Source organism: Egretta garzetta, unplaced genomic scaffold, assembly GCF_000687185.1.
Source record: "Egretta garzetta isolate BGI_Z169 unplaced genomic scaffold, ASM68718v1 scaffold375, whole genome shotgun sequence".
Classification (NCBI taxonomy): domain Eukaryota; kingdom Metazoa; phylum Chordata; class Aves; order Pelecaniformes; family Ardeidae; genus Egretta; species Egretta garzetta.
Window position 1 is genome coordinate 936,179 of NW_009259786.1, and position 6,991 is coordinate 943,169.

At 39.0% G+C, this 6,991-nt stretch overlaps 1 protein-coding gene across 1 annotated transcript in view; it reads left to right on the forward strand.

Annotated features, from left to right (window-relative positions):
- The first annotated feature begins 182 nt into the window (after window positions 1–182).
- Window positions 183–6,991, forward strand: part of SPIN1 (spindlin 1) — a 64,006-nt gene continuing 57,197 nt past the window's right edge. The window contains exon 1 of the mRNA XM_035895032.1: window positions 183–440. The gene's annotated coding sequence lies outside the window, so the exon portion shown is untranslated. The remainder of the gene's footprint in view (window positions 441–6,991) is intronic.

Sequence of the window (6,991 nt, forward strand, 5' to 3'; positions counted from 1 at the left end):
GGCAGGGTGCGGGCAGCGCTGCCGCGGTGTGAGGCGCCCCGCGTGTGTGCGGGCGTGTGCGCGCTCTGCTCAGGCTGCGCTGCGATCCTTTGTCTGCCGCTGCCGCTTTCCCCTCCTCCCTCCCTCCCTTCCCTCTCTCTGTGCTTGCCTCTCCTCCCTCCTCGCCTTTCGCTCTCCCTCCCTTCGTTCCCCTCTCTCCCAGACTCCAAGCGCTGCTGCAGCTGCAGGTTTGTAAATACTGGACCAACACACACACAACATGGCTGACGCTCGCCCTGCTCCTCCACCAGGGTCTCCGCCTTCTCCCTCTGTCTTCGTCGCTTAGCCTTTCCTCCGTTTAGGCTTTTGTTTCTTACCCCCCTCCCCCCTCATCTCCCATCCAAAAAAAAAGAGGAAAAACAATTCACCCTCCTTATTGCGCGCATGGCGGGATTTCAAGGGTAAGGATCCTCGCTTTGGAAGCTTTCTCCTTTCGTTTTGCTGTTTACAACAAAATGAAACCTAAAATCAAAGGGGATTTGGGAACCTGGCAAGGCCTGGGGCAAGGGAGGAAGGGAGGGAAGGAGGGGGGGAACCGGGTGAGCCCCGCTGAGAGAGGCTTGGTTGGAATGTGCGTATCTTTTTCTCTTTTTGGGTGGGGGGAGGCTGATGCATCAAAGTGCTGGCAGGGATGAAATACTGTGTTACACTTGCAGAATGATCTGGGGCCGTCTCTTTCATTTCAGGATGTAGTTCGGTGTAAGGTATCAACTCAACACAGTCACATTAAAAAGACCTGAACTAGTTATGTCATTGTGTAGGTAAAAACCGTAGCATAGGCTGTTTGGATTTCTTTGCATTCCCTGTGTCTCCTTGTCAGTATCTTAAACAGCTCACAAATCATGGGACATACAACTGGAATTAACACTTGCCAGGTGTTTGTGTCGCTAGTTTTCTGTCACAATTAATTTGCCCTTGTGATGACAATAGCACAAACCGAAGCATTTCCTTTTTGCTGCAAGGAGCGCTCCTGCTTTTCAGATTCCTTTTTTGTGGGAAGAAAAAAAAAGGCATGGCGTCGTGAACTTAAGTGAGCTCCCAAACTAGAACAAGACGGTGTGCTTCTGACCTCTCCTACCACAAGGCAAAGGCTCAGTTCAATACCCCCACCTCAGCTATTCAGAGCACCCCCTTCTGGCTTCGATGAACATGGCTTTTTTTTTTTTTTGCTTGCTTATGACGTAAAACCAAAATAAGGTTTGAAGGTAGTTTGTTGAACATATCTAAAGTGATCTGCCATGGAACAGACATACCTAAACTGTAACTTAAGGGTGAATGCTGAAGATGCTAGGACATGATGCTTTATATTGCTTTCTAGACATTTTGTTTTTCAAAGATTGTATTTAAAGACATGGTCTTTATTCAGCCATATACACATGGATAGCCATGGCTTCTGTTTAATATCTGAGCACTGCCCTAAAGTAACATATGTCATAGCTCTGTCGTCTTTGTCTACTTTGCTTTGGAAGCTTCTAGTGGAGAAGCACTGGCATGGCATAATCATACGGCCTTTACTGAGATAGAAGTAAGTGCTACATTTCAGTGCTAGAATTAAGCATCATATATTAATACATTCTTTCTGCTGCTTCTTCCATCTCCATGAACAAGCGTTGATTAACCAGTGAGGAGAAAAGAATTTATAATAATGAGTTTACAACAATGTAAAACTTGAGTGGAGTCATCTGAGTTACAAGATCATTTTGGAATGTGTATCTACGTCATGGCTTCTGAGCCAACTGTACTAATTCTAGATGGAAAAGTCCAAGCAGAAGTCACTAAAATAGTTTACCAGTTTTAGCTAATTAGTAATTTGTTATGATAGCCACCAAATACTGAAATTACTGCTCTCTTACTGGAAGTGTGAAATGTACTGAAGTGTGCAGCTCCTCCCTCAGAATACGCCTTTGGATATTTAAGACGATTCTTAATCTGAAGAACAAAATAAATAGAATAAAAATAGGCCATCCACAACACATCTGTTTAAATAATGGATCACTTAAAAATAGTTATGGTTCTTAACTCCGGTACATTGTAGTTTTGTTGCTAGAACTGAATTTTATTCTGTAAAATTCATCTGTACTTCATTAGCTTTGTGAAGTCTCTTGTTCATAGCATCTTTACTGTAGCTTGCAACTGTGTTCTCTTCTATGACACCTAAGAGATTTTTCTTTGTCTTGGTTGTGTTGATGTGTCAAAAATCAGTATTGTGGGTCTTCATATCCCGTGAGGAGCTGATCTAGTTGAATTTGCCAAATCTTTGTGTCTTTGGTGCCACTAAATGAAGATGCTGCAGTGTATTTGTCATTGTGAGTAATGCTAGGCTGTGTTTAACTGAATTAAGAACCAGGTACCGTAAAATCTTCTTCTGTAAAACTTTACTTTTTCATATTGGGAAGTGAGACTGCGGGGAAAAAAAAGTGCAAGAAATGTAGTCTCAGTGATCAGCTTTGGTGGAAGATGTTAGAAATTAACGATTTCTTTTAATAAGAAACACTTTTCAATGAATCTTTGATCAAGTAAATCATGACTTAGTGTAGTTGCAAATATTTATGAAATTACCAATTAAAATGTAGAGTCCTGAAGGTAACAAAAACTTCTAGTTATCTTACTTCTTGTATATTTTCTCAATCTAAGTAGTATTCTTCCGTTGACTTCTTACCCTGTATCTTTCCTTGCTATCTGTTGCCAAGCTGCACTCTTTGACATGTTAGATCTGTAAACGTCTAGGTGATGCAATATCTGTTTTAAAGTGTTTTTTAATGTAATGCATAGTTTGCTTAATGTTTGACAAATGAAAGATTTTTCAGTAAGATTCTATTTTCTGAAGAAAAGAAACAGCTGGGGGGTTTTTGTTTAGTTGGGTTGTTTTTTGTTTTTTGTTTTGTTTTTTTTTTTAGAATGAAGCCTGCTGCTGTAAACTTGTGCTTTCATTTTGGTTTTCCTTGCCTCCTTTCCTTTCTTTCCTCAAGTTTTAGAAAGATTGAATTATTGATGGTATGGCATGAGAATATGTTTTTGCAGATGACTAAAACTGATTCAACGAAGTAGTTTAAAAACCATTTTTCAAGAGCTGTTCACTGAAGCTAAGCCAAGAGAAAGAATCACTATTTTGGAAAGTTATTTCCTGTTGTATGGTTAGATAGCTTGTTTCTCATACGAGGTACGAGAGAATTTTTTGATTTGTCATTTTCTTGTTTTCCTTCTCTTACTGCTCTTCAGAGTTTGGTGGTTTTATGATCAGAAGGAGAATGCTGATCTTTCTTGCCAAGGGTTTTCCTAATGAGTGCTTTCTCTATGTGAAGATGTGTCCCACTTGCTATCCAGATGCTACCTAGATGTCAGCGTGCCATGAATGGGGAATGTGACCTTCCTTGTATAAATATGCAGGCTGCTTCCATCCCCATCTCTATGACCTGGATAAGCGTTGAGTTCCTTGAAACAGTGCAGTTAACTAATTCATATTCATCTTTGAAAGCTGACTCTAGTGACAAAAGGGGCCTCACCACTGATCCATTTCAAACAATGGTAAAATAATTTAATGAAAGGTTGTTGCTTTCACCCTGTGGTGGTTGCAGTTAACTTTCTGTTGTAGTCTAAAATGTGAATCTGCTGATGGCACGTGGAATTCAGGAGGTAAATTGATTTGGCTATCAGATTGCGGAGAATGGATCTACAAATCCAGGTTGCTTTTTTATGTTTCTTTCCTGTAATATATGTTGTGAAACTGCCATAAATCTATGCTATGCGAGGTCTTGTTTGACTTGCTTGCTTGGAAACTTAACTGAAATGGTTCCACAAAATGCTGAAATATATAGAAATTCTGTCATTAACTGTGGTGACTACTGGTCTTAACCAGCCTAATCATACTCTAATCTTTGCAGTTAATTGCAAGGTGATTGAGATGTTGAAATACTTTCTGATGATGATTTTTTTTTTTTTTGAGATCTGCTTGCAGAATAAGAGTTACTGACAGTATACTTACTGTAAGCACTTACAAGTAGGTTTCTATAGTCTTTAGTTAGACTATAAAGCTTATAAACCCATAAGAGCTGATTAGCTCTTGGTTTGGGTTTTTTTGTTTGCTTGATTGGTTTGTTTGGGGTTTTTTTTGTAAACATTATTGTTGAATGTTCTGATAAGGTGTTTAAGGTCTGCACCTACAAGTACTGCTGAGAGTAGATACTTATTTCAAGAGGAGTCCCATGGATTTGAATGATTTAATAAATAGTTAACTTGCACAAAATAACTGCTGAACTTTTGACCTTCAGTTCCATATGGTAGTTTGAACAAAATGGAATTGTATAATTTTAAGTTACTCCTTTGTTGTTGTGTTTTCCTTTAGTTTTCCAGCTGTTCTCACACTGCTGACTTACTCTGGCCTTGCATAGGGAGAATGATGTTTGTCACGGTGACCAACAGTTGAGTCCACTTGCTGTCTTCAAAGTCATCGCCATGTTTTCACTTCACCACTTCTGGCCTAGCTGTACACAGCTGCTGTTCTTCAACAGCCTTGTAGTGCCTTTCCAACAATGTCAGCTACTGCAGCTGAGGGGCTCTGGGTTCAGTCACTACAGCTGCCCTTCTTCAGCGAGCGGTGGTGTGTGGTAACTAAACTATTCTTAATGCTGCTTTCCAGACTTGTTTGGTTTAGTCTCAGAGTGTTGGGAACCTGTCTGATGAAGTCTAAGACTGCTTTTAGTGTTGTTGCATTTGGAAGTGCTCTAGAATTGAAGTGCTCCAGTCAAATGTGTTGCTTTCTTTAAGGTTGCTGGTGTATCTTCCATCCCGTTGTTTTCAGAGAGTCTTGCTAATGGTTCAGAGGTAGTCTTGAATCCTGAGATGCTAATTTTGGCAAAGTAACTATGTAACTTTGGGAGTTGTCTATTAAGATGACAGTTCCTTCTGAGTGTGTACCTTGGAGGCTTGTTTTTCTCTCCTAGATGCCTATTAGAGCAGACCAATTAATGAATACAGGGAATGTTTGTATGTTTTAATCTCTTGTAAGTTTATTATGCTTACCAGGTTGTAATGTGTAACATTACCTGTCAATTTAATGTCTTCTACTTCTTAGAGTCATCCTAATCTACCTAGATGTGGCCAGTCATATATAAAATGAGAAAGTAATAAGCTTGACTGTTTTTCCAGTAATGTTCTTTGACTTACTCTAAAGCACAGTAAGTCATTCTAGCTGTTCTATGCCATCATGCTAAATTCTGTAAAATTTCACCTATATAGACATTAGTGTGGCCCCCTTTCAAAAAATTTTTTTTTCTTCTGAACTTGTATTAATCCAATTTAAATGTAAAAATTAACTTTTCTAGATCATAATCTCTTACTCTATGTGGGTAAGAACTGAAAGATATATTAGATGTCAGGCTCCTGGTATTTATTAAAATCCAATAATTATTTCTGTTGCACAACTCCTTTTCTTAACTCAGTATTTATGTTCCCTGCACAGAATTCTTCCCTAGTATGCTGAACAAAGGTAGCTTAAGTCCAGTATATAATCTTGTGTTTGCTGTTAAGATTTTTAAATACAGAAATTTCCAGCTTTCTAGATTTAATGTGAGCTGAATAGCATAGGACAATGCATATTCTAGAATAGTTCCATGGTGACACTTATGTTTTCTTGGTAGCCTATTCCAAATGCCTTGGCAAATATATAATGTCTGCTAAAATTCAGTACAGTGCTTAGGCTCTTGTATGAAAAGGTAAGTACCTGTCACATACTGGGAAGTGTTGTGTCTGTTCTGCATGTCTGTAACTTACCTCTAGTCTTCAGCTTGAACTGTAGAAATGTTTGCAGATCAGACTGTCTTTATTCAGTTTTCTGGGAGTGATAAAAATAAATAAAAATAATGCTTGGAGGATGTAGGTCATGTAACTTGTATAATTACACTTGGAAGACAGTTGGCTATGTCTTTATGATTCTGGACAACTGCTTGCCTGTCCTGTTTTATAGCCGTGTGTGTTTTAGGCGATGATCTGAACACCAAAGTGAAATCAGAATGGGAGCAAATATGTTTGAGATACATTTACTACTTCCTTATGAAAACCTTCCAGTTGCAGAGAGCTTTATTAAATGGACAGAATGACTTTTTTGTTCATTAATCCCCTTCAGAAGATCTTTGTCTTAATGATGAAAGATGACACACAAATTCATTAATGGTTGTTTTACTGTCCATGGAACTGCAGTTTTGTAAGATACGATTGGTCAAAATCCGTTCTTTTGACTAGAACAGCTTAACAGTAAATTCTTCCTTTCATGTGACTTCATAGAAATCTGACTTTTAAGTGCTTTCAGGGTTAAGGAAAATGCAGGTGTTTGATATGCTTGTAAACCACAGATTGTTGGATACTCAAATGGTTGATATCATGTTGGTAGGGGGAGGGAGCACTCACAGTGTCTGTCCTCAGGGTCATCTCTCCACTGCTGAAGGGAGGAGGAAAAGGCTTCTCTTAGGGGTGAATAAGGATTGAAATCTCTTTTTAGTCAGTAGACTGCAGGAGTGCACCTCGGATGAATTACAGATCTTCCATCTTCTGCACCTCCATTTTGTCAATAAAAGCATACTTTATTGTTAGGTGCCAGACATAAGAAGAGAGGCCACGCAAGCTGTCTTCTGGTTCATGTGCTCTCCCAACTGTTCAAGCTTGGGGGAAGATTCACTCCTACTGTCAGTTACACCTGTATGGAGAGACATGAGACAAATATATGTTATTTTGTATCACTAGGGACATGTGGCTTTATTAATAATGGATTAAAAGTACATTTTTAAATAGTCATATCTTGCTGTGACCTTGGTGGGGAACCAGGGGTGAAGGAAGGATTGCATTACAGATAGTTTTAGGCTAGATGCTTGAAGAATGGGATTTATATGGATTCACTTGAGGTGGGTTTTTTGTTTTGTTTTTCCACATATGTATATATTTAATTGAAGGAGAAAAAGGG